Consider the following 16,340-nt stretch of genomic DNA (forward strand, 5'->3'; position numbering starts at 1 on the left):
GGCGGGGGGCGGTGGGCCCGTGCCCGGCCCGGAACGCCCGTGCGCAGCGCTGCCCGCCGCGGGGTGCCGGTCCCGGGCCGCTCCCGCCCTGCGCACGCGCAGCCCGCCCGCCCCCACCGCCCCGCCGCGGTGCATTGTGGGACACAAACAAAGTGCCCGGGCGGCGCGGCGCGCGGGAGCTCGGACCCGCGGGGATCTCTTCCCCCCTCCCCCCCCCCCCCCGCCGCCCCCGCCCGGTTTGCAGCGCGCGCCGCCGCGTCCACGCGCACCCACGCGCACGCCCCTCGCGGGGGGGGTGCACTCGCGCGCGCGCCCCCTCCCCCTCCCGCGCGGCCGCCTGAGGGGGAGGCGGCGGCGGCCTCTTCATCCTCCTCATCCTCCTCAGCCTCCGCCGCATCCCGGTTCACCGTCATGGCCCAGGCGGGGCCCCGGCGCGGCCACAGATAGGGGGGCTCGGCCTCCCCGCGCACACCCGGGCCTCCACCGACCCGCAGGTAACGGGGGAGCGCGGCCGGGCCTTGGGGCGGGGGGGGTGGGGGGCGGCTGTTGGTTCCCTCAGGGGCGGGGGGGCGGGTCCGTCCCCGTCTGCCCGCCCCACCGCGCCGTGCACGCGTGTTTCCCGTGGGGGGGCTGTGTGTGTGTGACCGGTGTCCCCGGGGGGTGGGGGGTAGCACTTCCTCCGCGCACACGTGTGTGTCCCTCCGTGAGGGGCCGTGTCACCCCCGGGCGGGTTCCGCGTTCCGGAGGGGTTTGTTCTCTCCATGCCCCGCCGTTTTCCGCGGTGTTTGCACAGGCAAACGTGTAGTTTCTTTTTGGGGGGGCAAGGATTGTGTCGTCTCTCCATCCCAGCGGGATTCCCGCTGCCTGCCTTTCCCGCTAAGGGCTGGCGGGAGGGAAGCAGGGATCCCCACTGGCTGCCCCTTTGTTGTTATTTTTATTTCTATTTTTTTTTTTTTCCTACGACACCCCTTTCTGTGTATTTGTCACCGTCCATCTACCAGGGTCTGCTGCACTGCCTCTGCACCCACGTCCACGCGCGATCCTCGTTCTCATCTGCCAAGATCTGTTTCTCTGCTCCCCTTCCATGTATCTGGGGTTATTTTCCTATATGCAAACATAAACACTGGCAGATGCTGAGGAGGGTATAGTCTGCAGCTTGCTTGCCAAGAGCCTGTTGCGTCCTTTCCTACACACAGGACAAGGGTACCGCTGCCTTCCAGAATCTGCTGGACTTCTTTTTCCGCACACAGGTGTGCTCTACGCTTGACCACCGCAGCTTGTTAAATGCGTACACCCCAGGAGACTTCTGCCTCTCCACGTAAAGCTGAAAAGTTTGGTGTTTTATTTTCTTTTTCCACCCAAATAGACATGCAGATACCATCCACCAAAGCCTAAGGGACAGCTCTTCCAGCCCATCCCTTGTTTGTGCTGTGGAGCTTGTTCTGCCCACTGATGAGGGACGGTCTGTTGCATCCTACAGATATATATATATATATATATATATATATATATTTACACGCACGTGGGTTTTCCTCCTGACTGCCTCCCAAAAGGTGGTGTGTCCCGCGCTGTGCTTGTTTGCGCACATCAGGGAAGGCACAGGCAGCGTTTCACCCGCAGCCTTGGGGATGCACACAGGTGTTTTTCCTGCACGCTTCCAGGCCACAGGTTTCCACTGTTTGTCCTTTCGTGTCCTGCATGTTCCCACAGATGCCCAGCGGCAGGTGTTTCGGTGCCTGCCTCCAGACCGTGGTGCTTCCCTGCTGCACGTGCCAGAGAGGTCACCCTTTCTTACCCATTTCTTATCTCTTGTCGGCTGCGCTTCGTTGCTGCCTGCTACATCTTTCATGACAGAGACTTTCAGTCATTTTTCTTCATGTGCCCTGCTGAGATTGCAGTGTGATACAGGTTAGATCTACCTTGTTTCTTGCTTTGACTTTTGGTTTTTCTGTTCTGAGCAGCCCACCAGAGCACAAAGAAGTAGCCTGTGTACTTCTAGGTCTCTGCAGATCCCAAGCTGGAAACCGCAGGTCAGAAATACATTCAGTTTCTCTTTTCTGGGCCTGTATGTAATATGTCCAGCCTGGGATCTATTCTGCAGGTTTCTAGAAGTCTCTTCCTTTAATAGTTTTCCTCATGTGAAGTCCTGGGTTTTCCATACCCACGTGGCAAATTTCTCAGGTTTCCCAGTTACCTGTTCAGCGCACTTTCTCTCTGTGCTTCTGCTTGATATGAGGATTTTCCTTTACCCCTTTTCTAATTTTTGTTTTATTTGTCCTTGGGGTGTCTAGCACACTTAGCTGTTATTTAAGTGGAGGTCACCCAGTCCACCCCGAGTTGATCCCCGGGTTCTAGCTGTGTGTTTTTTGTAGACAAGGTGACATGTTGTTTATCATGTGTGGGCACACCCGCAGCTCTGCACTGTGGGCCTTGAGAGGTGGCACTGAGTGGGAACTGCTTTAGTTCAGGTGGGTCACAGACAGGTGTCCAGGAGGTTTTTAGGGTGTTCAAGTGCAATGTGCTTTTCTCCTGCTGGTGAGGTATGTTATGGCGGCATGGCTCTACATATAATGCAGATCCAAGGTGTGATGCACCTGGAGACCTTGCCTGGGTTGAAGTGCATCTATTTAAGGAGATGGAGCTGAACAAGTGTGAACCTGTTGGCTTAGACACAGCTCTACCAGTCTAAATTCCTCCATTGATGTAAAACTGTTTATACCAGAAACCAGTTACAATGCTCTAAGTGTCTCTCCCCAGGGACTACTTCTGTTTAAACAGCTGTTTTTAATCCGAAACTTTAATTGGTGTGAACACTCCAGTCCCTTTCCAGGGGAAGGGAATTTCCAGCCCTACTTTAGTCTCCCCACGTGGACGTTGCGCGGATGCTGACTTGTCAGGAGGGAGGATTGTGCTCTCTTTCCCACACAGAAGGCTCCGCGCTGCTTTTGTTTACAGCGTGAAACAATTTCTCTTTTTGTGACTGTGAGGTTTGGAAGTGGGGGAGTGTCCTTATGTATTTCTTCTGCAGTACGTAGGAGAAGTAGTCAGCAAGTGAAACTGAATCCTTGCCATGGTTATTGCAACAGGAGGTTAATCGTAAACTCTGACAACTTTTAAAAGAGGTGGGTTTGTGTTTTGGTGTCTATAGCAAGTGTGTGCTGTTAAGAGGGTCTGGTCAGCTCCTTGCTAAGAGGATCAAAAACAAATACAGCTCTTCCCCTCTGTGTGAAGCTGCACCAGTGTCCAAACATTATTTTTTATGGTATCCCCTGACTTGGTGGAAAGGGGCTTTTTATTTTTATTTCCTTCTTGTGAATGAATGTGTGATGCTGTGAGGTGAATGGTATTTGTGTGAGTTGTCACTGATAAGGAGGTGGTCTCGGGTACTTTGTGCTTGTATTGGTTGCTTCACATCTGGCGTTTCACTGGTATTGTCTATTACATTTGGTAAACTTATTTTTCAATGGGCTTTGAGAATGTTTGAGTTTCTTCTTGTGGGAAGATCTGGCGATACGTGTACCTTCGATCCTTTTAGGTGTTGTAATCCACTAGCTTAAACAAGAAGAAAGTCAAACTGTGACAAAGCAGTGATGCTCTTGTTGGCACGTGACAAGGAAGGAGATGTCCCTTGACGTAGAAGGGATTGTTTGTTGACATTCTTCTATCTCGCCTGATTATAAGTAGGTTATCCCTGCTCAAATTATGCAACTGTGCAGACAGCCAGACTTCAGAAATTCCAAATACTTCAATGTGTCGAGTGCTGACTTCTAAATTAAATGCTACGGTTGCAGAGCGCGTTCACAGTCTGTCGCTTGAAATACGACATCAATCTTGGAATCGTGTGTGGCTGAAAAGGGGCAGCAACTGAACTGCTTGTTTCTTTGAAAAAGTGCGAGGTTGCAGGAGCAGAGGTGGGTGGGAGATGCACCTCTACCTGCAATAGTGTTTCGATATGGAAGTAGGTGGTTTGCAGAAAAAAAATACTGAAAACATTGATTTATGTAAGTTGAAATGCCTCACTGTCTTCGTGACTGCTGCTGTTGCCTTGAAAGATGCAGTTTAGAGCATATAGATCTAATTAAATCATTGTGTACTTATTGCTAAGTAAACATAGGAGTCCATTACTCTTAACTTGCCTTGGAGATCAAATTGATTCTTCTAATGGTTTCACTGGATGAAAACAAATGTCTAGTACTGCTTTGTAAAAGGTGCCTAAATGAAATGGTGGTGATGGGGAATGAACTGCAAACCCAATAAAATGGCATTTGTGCTTACAGATGGGAAGAGAGGAATTGTAACCATGTGGCATTTCATTTAATTCTTACATTCTGTTTCATCAAGTTAAAGAAGTCACTTTACTGTGCATTATTTGTAGATAGCGTGTTTTTAATATGTTCCAATTTAGAGCTGGGGAAGTAATTATTTGACATGAACAGGTTGAACGATGGGATAATAAGGGCTGCAAAATGTGCATTGAGCTCAGCATGTGGCCTGCAAGAGTGGCCAGGGGTAAATAATTAGGGGAAAGGTGGAAGAGCACAAATAGACAGGGCAATGATCGTTCCTTGGTGCATTTATTTTATTTTTTTTTTTCTTTTACACGCTATATTGTCCCCATCTATTTAGTACATCTGTTTGTGGAGGCTGTTCTGCATCACTTTTTTTTGTTTGAGTTTTGCTGTATTGTTTTGAGGTGATTTGACCACAGAGTTTATTTACGTGCTTTACCCAAGAAGGCTCGAAAAAAGGCAGTTTTTTCAGAGCATGAAGAGATGCTTTCTAATAAAGGGCTACTTTGTAGCTCATCTGTGATAACATTATAAACATTTACTGTGTGTAATGTTTTATATTCAGAAGTACAAATAAACATTGTAATTGTAGAGAGAGCTGTTTTAGTGGAAATACAGTTACAGACACTGACAAAGATCTTAGTTTATAAATCTAGCCACAGATGGCATTTTGTATTTAAATGTTACTTTATGGAGAAACTGCAATTAGGGTGAGTACTTGCCCAGGTTAAGTCTTTTGGAAGGTTTTGGCAGCATGAAGATACTGAGTCCTATGGAGACCCAAGAGCCCTAAAAGTCACTAGTGGGTTTGGAAATAACTGTCCCTACCGTGGGACCTACTTGTCTCTTAACCCACTAGTTATTTACGTGGTGTTGTGGCCCTGCAGGTCTGACAGTTCCTACGGTTTTCTCTCAGCATCTTGTGGTTTTTTGTTGTTGTTTGTTTGTTTTAAAGTGGATAAATAGCCCCATTAAGAAAGACCTACTCTGAGAAGTTTCTGTGAAATGTTAGTACAGATGCTGAAGGTTTAAAAAAACCCCACAAAACTCTCCTTACACCCAGCCCCATCCATGGATGTGGTTCTGCCAGTTGAGGTTTGGCCATACAAGGGAGGAAAGTTAGAAAGCCTGCATAGTTGCTGCTCTCCTGATAGCGTGATTTTTGGGTAAATACCAGGACTTTTAGTTTTTGGGGCCAAGAAGAACTCCTTTTAGGCATTTATCTGCATAAATGAGTCATTAGGAAAATAAAGGGCACACATAGTGCTAAAAGGGTGATGACACAACCACATTCCTGCCTTGCTTCAACTTGTTCAGGATTCTTTACAGCGGCTTCCTTTGGAAAGGTGGCTGCTTGTTTATGTGTCTGTGACACCTTGACTAGCTGGCCCTGGTCCACACTGTCTGGATTAGCAAAGCCTTCTCGCCTCTTCAGATTGCGCACCATGTGTGACTCTCCCTTGATCTCTCCCCTTGCTCTTTTACACAGGTTTTTCCATGATGTTTCTTGTCAGCACGGGCTTCCAGTGCTTCGGGTGTTAATGGGGGCTAGTGTGCTTTAAAGATTTGCATTGGACTTCAGAAAAATTCATTTATTGCAGTTGACATGGACTTCACTAATGTATAATGCTTCCTTGCTAATCTGGAATAAAGATGAGACAAGGAAAGCTGTCATTTTTTTTGGTAATAAACCGGAATACTTCAAACAACAAACTGGCTGACAGGTGAGCTTTGTTCAGAACTAGTAAAAGCCAGCACTTAGCCAAATTTGGCTGTCACAAACCTGATGATTGTGATACGCAGTTACAGTCATTTGTTTCTGTAAAATCAAGAGACGTGTATGTCACTTCTAAGTGACAAAAATTAAAGCCTCGTGCACTGTAAGATGGGAAGCACGTCTTGGGGGTGAGAGTGGAGGGGAGGGATTCTTCCCTTTGGGCCGCTCCTGAGTGTAACACACCCCGTTAGGCCCTGATTCTTAATCTTGGAGGAAATGAAGAAATAATTTGTTTTCCAAGCACGATTTTCACTGTGCCATCGCTTACTGTCATCTCTGAAATTTGCCCTGTTCTGCCCCAAAACACATGGTGTGTGCCTTTGTTTCTCTTCAAAGATGTAGTAGGACTTGGCACTATTCTGTAAATAGTGTGTGAGGAAGCGCAGATAGTTTGTTTTTGGTTTTTTTTTTTGCCTTTTGACTCTTTAATGAATTTAATACAGTAGTGCTACCAAGAAATGCTACTAGAATAATTTTGGTATGCAGATACAAAAACCCATGCCATTTTTCTTGGTATTTCTTTCACAAAAAGGGCTTGGAGAGTTTTGGTTTTGTTACTAATTTGTGAGGTTAGTTTGAGTAGTCTTTTTGATGTCTATTTTTCTCAGGTTCGTGTCGATGGGCTTGCAGGACTTGTGCAAGTGAAGACTGACATGTTTTGGGTAGCCATGGTAAAACGAGAAAAAATAGCTCTCTACAATTAGCTGAAACAAGAAGGTTGCTGTCGTGTGATAAGTAAAAGTACTTTATGGATATTTTTTGGCAAATTTGCAGTACTTAGAAGAATTTAGTGTTCAACTTGTATTTTTTGTTTGGTTTGTGTTGGTCATTTGTACTGCTGTTAAATACCAGAGACTCTAAAAGCGAAGCCTTGCTTTTTATTATGCAGAGTGGGAAACAGCCATGTAATGGCTTGTCTACCCTGAGAACTTTGGGAAAAAAATTTAATGTGAATTTGCATGGACCAAAAGTGTAAAGAACGTATTAAGATCACCTGAAAATTATGCATGAACACTGTTATGGAAAGAGTGGTTAAATTTGAATGTGCGCCTCGGGGATGTAACATATCAGTCTATTCAGTATAATGTAATTACGCTCTGTGGGGATTGCCTACATGAGGATGCGAAGAGGACAAAATGAATTCACCTGTTGCTTTTACTCTAGTGAAAAAATAAAATCAAACCCCAAAAAGCCTCCCAAACCAGAGATTTGCTCATGTATGAATGGCACAGGCATCTCTAGCATGGGCTTTCGGGGCAAACCAGTGTTAATCCAGCTGTTTTATGGTTCGGTCATGTGCTATTTCAGAGCACTGGTGGAAAACAGAAATTGTAGGGCAGTGAATCTGTTGTGAAATATCTCAGTGGTGAAGTCTGCACATTAATTTTTATCATGAGAATAAATGTAACTCGATATATAACAAGACCTTTTTATAAGCAGTTACTGCTCATGTTGTTAAGTGAGCCTCAGTTTTGAGCTCTATCAGGAAATTTGCATTTATGTGTTATAGGGAACACTAATGTGAAATTCCTACAATGAAAAGTTCAAAGTGCTGGTGGCTGGGGAAAGTGGCGTTTATCTAGTTTGCTTATTCAACCCTGTGAAAAGCTATATTTGGCACATAAGGTTTATACTTTGCACTGCAGCTTCAAAAAGGCAACAAGTTAAATCTGGGGCCTTTGAAGTTGTGAATGGTAACATTCTGTTCTCTGAAAGAGCTGACTTCAGATGATCACACCAAAACTTGAAAAACTCTGTCATGGTTAGGGAAAAACAAGACTTGGAGGGGAGGGAAGGCTATGAAAAAAATATGTGGAGTTTCTTGTGTGTCATTAGGAATAAAGAGTAACTAGAATATTCTGATTGCGATTCTGAATCTCTTTGCCCGTTGTGCACCAGAATGGTGTAAAGTTACTGTGTTAAATTCTCCCCAGATAGATCTTATTTAAGAGTGCAGCTTGGTTCATCAAACATAAAATTTGTTGGAGTCAGTCAACCTCAGTTATGTAGAAAGGTACAGAGTCTTTTAAGAAAATTGCATCTATCTTCTTTGTCTATCTGTAAATGGTTTCAAGAAACATCTTGTCTTCTGGCTCTTGCGTAAAAATAAGCAGTAGTGTCAGATCAACAATTTACATACAGCACGCGCTACTGTACTGCCCTGATTATCGTAATCTCTTCTTTTAATTAGATCCTGAGATTAAAAGGTGTCTTGCTGCACTTAATGTGTGCCCTATCGGTTCTAGCTGGTGCATGTTTCGAGCTGAAACGTTGTCTGGGTAAGTCAGATGCTCTGAAAAGATCTACGTGTAGTTTACTTTACAGACACATTAAGGAAGAAATGCACAGAGAAGAAAAACACACCAAAAAAAATAGATGTTGACAGACATCTGACCGAAAAACGAGGATTAAAATGGTGTGGTTGTTCTGTGGGCCTTTCCGTTAGCTGCTCAATTGGATTTAATAGTATGGAGATCTTACTCCAAAGTCACTTTTAACTAATTAGCTTCCAGATTATAGCTCAAGTGTGTTACTAGCTCCCTATTACATAATAAATAGGTTTTAGTTTCATACTGTTGGATTTCTCATGAATTTTGTTCTGTTCCTAGGGCTCCACTTCTCAGTCATTTGTTTTTATGCATAGTGCTGACGGTACATCTTAACCTTTTCGTCAGCATTTTTTGAGCCAGTGTCTCTACGGAGGCACTCGGAAGATCATTGCTAAAACAAGCCCTTATGGCACTGCACAGGTAAATTCTTTAACCTATTATTTCAAGCACATGAATTACTTCTCTTCATCTGGCTCCTCACCTTCAGTTTGTCTGTTCACCTCCTTGTTTTCACCAGTAACCGTATAGGTCAAGTTAGTCAAACATATTAATTAAGTCCTCATCATATGTGGGATTTCCTTTTTTCAGAAAAATACATTATCAAGTCAGTTTGACATACTTTAGCTTCTGTAAACACAGGTGGTATCCCATTTTCTGTTTGTTTTCTTAATCTTCCAGCTTCTTTTCTTCAGATTGTTTTCATATAGCCAGATTTCTGCAGTTGTATACAAATACCTATAATCATGTATCTTTGTGAGATGAAAACATCCCTGTATTTTTAAATAACCAAAGCTCCTGCACTAAATATTTGAGAGACAAAACTAACACAGTGTTAATGTTGCCAAGCTTTCTGGCAGGTGTGTACCACAAAGTGAGACCATCTCTGAACGGTCCTGCCCCTTCTCCTGGTACACTAGCAGCTTTTCCTTGAGAACTAAAATATCAGTTTGCATGTTTGTAATCACAGCAGTGTCTAATGGAAACATTTTTAGATTGATTGACTTCTAATGACAGGAGTGGTAACATGTTTTACACACCTACAACGTGATGTTTAATCTCCAGGTTTTATCTAGGGGAGGAGTTGTAGCTATGCTTTCATCTTCTTGCTGTATTAATCCAGCACACTGAGTGCCTACGTACAGAGCTCTGCGTTGGGTGTCAGTGCTTCCCAAGCTTTTTTGGTTACAAGCTGTTGTCACATCTCAGCTTCTTCATGGCTATTTACAGTGCGGTGCAGACTGATTTTCATTGCCCAGAAGCCAATGGGAATGGGTTAAATTTCACTATGTATGACTTGAGTTCCAGCTCTGTGACACTTCCTCAGTTAATAATTTCCTGATATATCTGTGTATTGGTTATTTGCTATAGAGCTGCCTCATGGCAGCTGTGAATTCATCAGCTTCAGAGACCAAAACTCTGATTTGTCTGTCGTTTGCCTGAGACATAAGTGGTGTGCAGTTCCTGCAACAGAAATTAAAAAGAAAGGTTTACTGTAGGATTTAATTCTCTTGCCAATCTGAGATCAGTCAGAAGAAAGCCTTTCAGGCCACTTCCTGTGGGCCACAAATATGGGATAAGGGACAAGAATAAATCCAGAAGTGTCACTTTCATGAGGAAATGACAAACCAGAGCTGTACAAGAGCTTGCTGCAAGTGCGTGGCTGCTGAAGTTAATGAATGTGGCCTTGGCATCTGTCATCTATTATGGTCAGGCAGATGACTTCTTAATTCTGCCAGATGTTGGGGTTGGAAAAGTTCCTTTCTGAGTTCCAGGACATGCTTGGGGGTTTCAAACAGATACAGTGTGTGAAAGACATGCTGGAAGATATGTCGGCCCGAAGTGGTAAGTTCTGTGTCTTGTTCTATCCCATCACGGGCAAGTTTTTGAAGGTTTTTGGAGGCACTGTTGTCAGTGGATCTGGCTTGGTTTGGGTGTATGCGTTTCCATCCTCTGCTGTATGCGGGGCTCGAATGTGCGCTCCTCTAGGCTGTAATATAATACTTGTTCCTATCAGCCCTCACCCAGGCTCTCTTTATCTAATATCTCCTGCCACGCTGTCAGAACCTGACTGCTGCATTTTTACATCCGACTTCATTTCCATGCAAATGACTCATTGGGAAAACAAACCAAAGATCCCTAAGACATGTTGCTTTTCATATTATGTGTAGGAACAGCAACTCCTGAAAATTAGTGGTTGTTTAATTAATGGTTTACAGCTTTTTCTTTGTTATGACCTCCTGATCCAAGAACAACAGCTCTATATGTTTTATGTTGGTTTTAATATTGTAAAATAAACGTAGTAGACATGTTCCCGTCTTTTTCATTACAGCAGATGTTTTTTTCATGTATCCAGCAAACATCCTGCCTTTATCTGCTGATGCAGTCTTGGAGCATGAGGAAGACTTGGGTCTTCTCGCTTTGGAATCTATACGCTTTTTGAACTTTAGAATGAGTACAAGAAGACATTTGGAACTAAGCAAATGTTTCTTAGTTATTCTTGGTCTGTATTGCTCTAACAGCAGGTAATGTGCTGTTTGTGTTTAATATCCACGGTAAAAAAAAAAAAAAAAATTCTGCAAACCCAAGGAGGAACTAGAACCTGTGCTACAGTACAGTCCGTCTTCTGGCGAACAAAATCGAAATCAAGTAACAGGAATGTGCAGAAGTGGATTGCAAGAGCAGTGTCTTTCCCCATCCATCCCCGCAGAGGAGATTTGGTAATAGGCTGTTACCAAGTTCTCTAACAAAATACTTTGGCTTCTCTCACAGGCCCCTTCAGTTGTGTTCAGATCAGCTCTGAGTCAAGACAGCTGTGCTAAGTGGACGCGTTTCTTGCCCAGCGTGCCAGGAGGGCCCTGGCAGCCGAGGGACGCGCTGCTGGAGTTTTTGGAGAGTGCTGGCTAGGAGCACGCTCTGTGCAGTCCAGATTTCACCCACTTCAAGGTGATGAGTGAGGATGACTAAACGAGTTTGGTGAGCTGGCCACAGGCTTGTTGTGACAAAAGTTGAGGAGAGAGAAGAGAATTTTTGTAACTGTTTTTAGGAATTTGCACAGAAATGGGGACTCCTTCATGAGCCTCATACCTGGTGCCTATCTGTTTCCTCACCACTGAATAAACCTCATCTGGACAGCTTGAGTTTGATACATTCAGCAGAAACATTGTTTTACACCTTGATGCTAGTAACAGTTAAAACTCGAAGCCAGAATAGGTGTATCTTTTGCTATCTGTTGTATGGGAAAACACTTCAAGAAGTCAATCTAATTAACTTTTTTTTCCTTAAAAAAAAGACAACAATTAAGACACAGTTGCCAAAAACAGTGAGTTTCAAATGATAAGTTACAGGGGTGGTAAGTGGCTGGGAGAGGTGTCAGCTCCCTCTAAATTCAACACTCAGTTGAAGTTCCAGGCATGCGAACCAGTCTAAGATTGTCTGTACACTTTGTGAGTGGAAAGAAATCTGTTGTTACTGCAAAAATTGCACCTTGAACTTTCCCTTAAAATGTGTATGTAAATGCTTTCTAATTTTATCCTTTCAGAAGTATTCTGTTGCAGCTGACCTACCATCTCAATTTACAATAAAACCATTTTATAGAATAAATTGCTGTTTTTGGCACCTCACTACTTGTCTCAATGCTTTCGGCAGCTCTTCAGATTTAAAATGCACGTACCAGATTTGCGTCACGCAAATTCACTTTTCCATCATCTGAGTCATTCTTTTCCTATCCACATTAAAGATTAATGTTTTCAATAGCAATGATAATGTGAGTCAGTGCTGGAACTGCTATCTAGGACTTTACTGTGCCCTCACACATACTTTTTCATGGCATGTTATAGTTACAGCTTTTCTAGTATTATAGGGTTTAATTTTTGGGGAAACGAGATATGTTAGGAATACGAAATGGGTATTTCATGGACACTGGGCCTTCCTTGGTGCTGAGTAATTATTTTGGAGGAGGAACTGTTGGATGCCTTTTCTCCTTTGCATATAAATACTATTCCTGGTCTGCTGGAGAACTTCCAGTGAGGGAATAATGTGTGTTTTTGCACCTGCCTCTTTTCCCCATGCTGCAGAGCTTTACCTTCGTTGGTACCAAGCAAGGAAAGTTATTGTGGACCTGGCACAGCTCAGAATTTCCAAATGTACAGATCTTTTCAGCAGCCTTTTGTGAAGAGTTGCAGCCTCGGTGCTTTTGCTTTGTAAACCTCAGCACTGGAGAGGAACTTAGCTAAGATTAAAGGGAGCTTATTGTCATAAAATTTAAACACTTAAAGGCCTGGGTGCACAGAGTTCATCTTTCATCTGAAAATTATGTAGGCTGTTTACACAGACCTGGAACAATTAGCGTTATTTGTGTGCACTTACACATTTGAACCATAGCTGCTTCCTAATAGTGTTTGAATTCACCTCTGTGAAGCTCAGCTCCAGTTCTGAAATGCTACCTGCCACCCTTCTGCAGTAGCTTCTGGTGGTTTGAACCTAAAATGTAGAAAATCCTCTTGGAAAGTCTCTTTGCCAGGAATATTTCAGAGGAAGAACTGGCTGCTTGTGAAGCAATTTGCCACTGTAGCATCATTGGAAAGTGCTCTTGCAAAAAGAGAAAAATTAGATGGTGAACATAGGTACAAGGTTGTGCATGAATACAAATAAGCTAAGAAATTTCTTTTTATGAGCAGCAGTAATGGCAGATGGAGTCAATGGCCTCAAAAGCTCTGGCATGTGAACTTTGTCTAATGTGGTTGTGCCAAAGCCCCACGTTTTACAAAATAAAGGACCTTATCAATTGCAGTACTTCTGGAGTACGTAGGAAAAGCACAACACACTCTTTTAGATGCCTTCTACTGTGAGAGGGAATATTACTGCTAACAATAAATAGATGGATTATAGTATTTCAAGTATTCATCTTACTGGGTGAAGTTGTTATTCATTAAAGCTCCCAAGTGGACTTCTCCAGAGTTACTTATCTCATAGACAGAAGCTTCCCCAGAGAACTGTCCAAGAACAAAAGCCCCCCATAAACTCTTTCAAGCAGAAAATGCCTGAAAATTGTCCTCTACTGTCAAGCTGGGAGGAAATGAACATAGGAGCAATTTCAGTGTTTCGGGGTGTTTCCCTGGGAATGGTTTGGGGAATACAAGTCTGATTACTGAACCGAGAGACAGAAACTCAGGTCAGCCCCAGAACCGAATGTTCGTGTGTTTTTTTGCAGGGTATAATATTGCCTCAGCCTCCATTTATAGACGGCAGCCCGGCATCTATTTCAGGTTTTACCATAACGGTGTTTGTGAAGTAGCTGACTGAACACTGGCTCCTTTGTGCGCTTGCAGTTTGCAGTCCGCTGTCCTAGAGGGAACCGAAGTTTTGTATCTGGATGGTTCATTTCCCTGCTCTGCTCACCCACTGCAGCCAAAGGTTACAGGTTTGCATTCCGCAAATTCCAGCACACCAAAGTGAATACTGCACAGCGACGCAATTTTGAGGACAGAAACCTTGTGTTTGCCTTCTCTTTTTCGTATGTACCCTCAGGCTTGGCAGCGATGGGCTGAGTTCAGACTAGGTTTACTGACCTGACTTAAAATACGGTTTTAAACCAAGTTTAGAAAGTGCTGTTGATTCGTTTGAGACAAGAAATGTTTGGCAGCTCCAGCCAGCAGTTTTGTCAAGATTTATAGTGGGAGATAGTCCCTTTTACTAGGCCAGCTGGTGTTGGAGGAAACAGATGCGTGTTTAGATACGCAAGTGTTTCGGGTCTGAAATAGAAGTAGCAAACTTGCAGTTAAGTACACAGTAAGAGTAGTTGTTGTAACTCAATTATAAACTTAATTATACTAACCAGTTAGTTTGAGGGAGCAGGGAATGCTGGTACCTGTGTAATACACCGAGGTACTGATAGAGATAAGGTGTTTTTTCTCCTTTATCTCACAACAGCCAGTTATTATCTGTCGAAGGAGCAGTTAGAGATGAGGTGTGTTGTCAAAGTTATCAGACTAATATTTCTGCGAAGGGTGGAGCTGTACATCATTCCTGCTTAGTCACTTGAGGACTTTCCAGGTCACACATTTATCCCCACAGAAGATTTTTCTGTATCTGGGCTGCTGTTGCTGTTTGTGGGATGGTGCCCAAGAAGTGTTGTGGGTTAAAAATAAATTTCCCTGAAGATAACTGTAGCAATCTGATTTACACCAGGGCCTCACACACATTCAGTTTATGGTCTTGAATAATTCCTGAATGCAGCACCCTATACCTTATGGTCTAAAAACTGCTGTCATGGGCTATCTAATACTTGGTAACAAGACGTGACAAAGTGTCATTTTGAAATGGTGATGACTTGAGGTGAAGTTGTAATGTTGCAGCCCTTTACTCTCTTTTGTCACCGTGATTAGTGAAACCATAAAAGTGCCCCATGCCACTAAAAGATTAACAAAGAGAATTGAACCATTTTATAAGGTGGCTGAGCTTTAGCGTGCTCCTCTTTTCATGTGGAAAGCATTTTCATATTGTTTAAATTACCTTCTAAAAATATTTTATGTTTTTACTACCTCATTAACTGTAAAAAACTGATAATGTTCCCCCTCCTCAGCTGACCCTTTTTGATTTTTCTGAAAATAGCATATATATGTGTACATCCTTTGTCCACGCTGAAGCCCGCGCAGGAGCCACTTGTTTGAATGGTGGTGTCGGTGCAGTGAGGGGGAAAATCATTTTACAGAAGTGACTAAACAGAGCAATATCCCACATTCACAGCAGGCACGCTGCTCCTGTAATAAATGTAAATCGATTTATTGCACATCACCAGCTTCCGTTGTTTTATTTTACATTCTGTAACCGGATCAAGGTCAAGGAAGCAAAAGATGAAAGGAGAAGGGGAAAGGAAGGCAGAAGAGGGGAGAGGCGGATGGAAGGGGGAAGCAGGACGAGGGGTGGTTCAGAGCAGGGTTTGCAGGAGGTGAGCAGCAGAGCTCTTGGAGACTGGAGAGCTGAGCATTGCTCATTCAGATGAACAGAGGGAAAGTGGCTTAGTCTTCTGGGCATAGAAAAATTGGGAGTATTGCTTGCTTAGATTTTTCTCCCTGTTTACAATTATATATTGGTACTAGTTCTAAATACCAGATATACTGTGGACAGTCCTTGCAAATATATTATTCTTTTTGTAGCCAGTGGCTGAACTGAAGTACTTCTGGAGTTCTGATGTGCCAAGGAATTGCTGCAGCAACTGGGAATTGAGAGGGAAGGGTATCCCAAGGCCATTTTAGAATAGTGCTGTTACAAGATTTTGCTGTAGTGTTTTGGTCTGAGATCAATTAAATATGCTTTTCATTTGATTCATGCTAGAGAACAAGCAGTCTGGATCTTCAGAAAGCCTCTTGAGGTCGATGTGTTTTCTTTCACTGAAGGGAGTGTTTTGCTTGTGCTTAACTTTTTCCTCTGCAGTAGCGTGAAATTTCGTTTTAAATCCAAATGGCCCTTATAGTTTCACTCAGACTTTATGTATACTGTTAAGTGTTAGTTAATCCGTTCTCTCAAATAGATATTTTTCCTCTGTCTGAAAGGGTTTGCAATATCAAAAGTGAAATCGTAGGAACAAGACGCAGCCAAGTGTAAATTGTCTGTAGAACAAGGTGGGCTCTGACAGCTGCCGTTGAAATATGTGCTGAGACTGGTGAGATTTGTGGTAAGTCGTTCCAAACTTGTGGTGCTCTTTGCATCTGTGAAGCTCCACATGAGCCGTTTGCAAGCGTGGTGTGTTTTTGCATACGTGTAAGGCAAAGGAGAAGGATGATGTGAAGAAGCGGACTGACTCCTGAAAATAATCAGGGCCAATTATGTTGTGAATGTTGAACCACGAACTTTACCGAGATGGTATTTCTATATCATGTTAATTGTGTGAGTCATGTGGAACACAGAAGACTTTTCATGGAAGCTTGCACCAAAAACATGCATTTG

The 16,340-nt window shown here is 43.5% G+C and overlaps 1 protein-coding gene across 3 annotated transcripts in view; it reads left to right on the forward strand.

Moving 5' to 3' along the window:
- The first annotated feature begins 230 nt into the window (after positions 1 to 230).
- ZBTB44 (zinc finger and BTB domain containing 44) overlaps positions 231 to 16,340 on the forward strand; it is a 36,712-nt gene continuing 20,602 nt past the window's right edge. The window contains exon 1 of one of the 3 annotated variants that reach the window (XM_071798873.1): positions 231 to 494. The gene's annotated coding sequence lies outside the window, so the exon portion shown is untranslated. The remainder of the gene's footprint in view (positions 495 to 16,340) is intronic. The other 2 variants (XM_065855563.2, XM_065855565.2) reach the window with 2 other exon arrangements.

The sequence above is a fragment of the Patagioenas fasciata genome, chromosome 24, assembly GCF_037038585.1.
Source record: "Patagioenas fasciata isolate bPatFas1 chromosome 24, bPatFas1.hap1, whole genome shotgun sequence".
In the NCBI taxonomy this organism is placed as follows: Eukaryota; Metazoa; Chordata; class Aves; order Columbiformes; family Columbidae; genus Patagioenas; species Patagioenas fasciata.